The following is a 1,275-nucleotide window of genomic DNA, read 5'->3' on the forward strand; positions in this document are numbered from 1 at the left end:
CCCCCAGGGAATCTAAGCTCATTCTCCCTGCAGTCTCCCAGCTCTACTCCGCTCTGACAAGCTAGCCCCAAAACACTGAAATTTTTCCCCACTCAGAGACTTTGAACATCTTCTTCTCTCACCCTGGAAGACTTTTCCTCCTGCTGTTCAATAGGACAACTCTCGGTCCTTCAAGTCTCACCTGAAATAGCACCTCCTCAAGGAAGCCCTCGCAGATATGCCTTCTACTTACACCCTTTCCTTTACTTTAGGGCCCGTGGCTAATATGCCCATGCTGTACCCAGGTAGTGCATTTCTTAGTTGCAATGAAATCATTGCTTGTGCTATTGTGCTATTGTGCTATTGCATTAGGCTCCCTCGCTCCGAGGGAGAGCCTGCTACGAAGACCAGGGATCGTGCGGTCTTGTGCACTGCACACGCCCAGCACGTAGCACACACCTGCTCTTACCTGTGTAGCCAGAAAGTTTCATGAGCACTCACTAAGCACCAGGCACCGAAGACAACCCTCCTCACGGGGCCTCATCATAGCAAGAAGCACATACACAACCTAAGAGACCGCGGGTGGTGACGTGAGCGAGGGGGCCCCGGCGGGGCGAGCCGAGCCGACAGTCGATCCCATGTGCAGAATCCTCTTCACAGCGACATCTGAGCAGACCCAGAACGAAGTGAAGAACGAGAGCCCCATCAATGCATTCCGCAGGGTGGGGTTGGTAGCTACAGGGGCCCTGGGGCCGGCGTGCGCTTGGCATGTCCCTGGAGAGAGGGGTGGATGAGATGGGTCACTGCCGCGGGGAGCCCAGCGCAAGGACTTCAGACTCTATTCTCCGTGAAAGGAGGGCCGTCGGGCGGCTGTGAGCGGAGTGGCGACGTGATCGGGCTTCGGTTCCCGACCTGCTCCTGCTGCCGTGTGGAGGCCCAGGAGTGGAGGCTGGCTGCGGAGACCCAGTGAGTGGCTACTGCAACAGTCCAGGTCCAGGTGCTGCTGGGTGGAGCCGGAGAGTAGCGGCGGTGGTGGGACGAGCCAGGGCCCAAGGGGACCTGCAAATCCATACTCTGCCTTCACCAGGGGCCAGCGGGCTATTCTGATGGGCTGGACGCGGGCAGTAAGAGAAAGAGAGAAGTCGAGGATGATGCCAAAGAATTTGGCCTGAGCAGCTGGAAAAAATGGAGCTACCATGAACCAATAAATTGGCTTTTATGCTTAAGCCCATTTGAATAGGGGTTTAGCACTTGAAATTTAATTTTTTTCTTTTTCTTCCTCCCCCCCCCCCCCAT

The 1,275-nt window shown here is 55.9% G+C and overlaps 1 long non-coding RNA gene across 1 annotated transcript in view; it reads right to left on the minus strand.

The window, feature by feature from the left end:
* Positions 1-564: 564 nt before the first annotated feature.
* LOC102488170 (uncharacterized) overlaps positions 565-1,275 on the minus strand; it is a 9,207-nt gene continuing 8,496 nt past the window's right edge. Inside the window, exon 5 of the long non-coding RNA XR_003551071.1 lies at positions 565-1,090. This is a non-coding gene — a long non-coding RNA (uncharacterized LOC102488170). The remainder of the gene's footprint in view (positions 1,091-1,275) is intronic.

The sequence above is a fragment of the Tupaia chinensis genome, unplaced genomic scaffold, assembly GCF_000334495.1.
Source record: "Tupaia chinensis unplaced genomic scaffold, TupChi_1.0 Scaffold000604_1, whole genome shotgun sequence".
Taxonomy (NCBI): domain Eukaryota; kingdom Metazoa; phylum Chordata; class Mammalia; order Scandentia; family Tupaiidae; genus Tupaia; species Tupaia belangeri.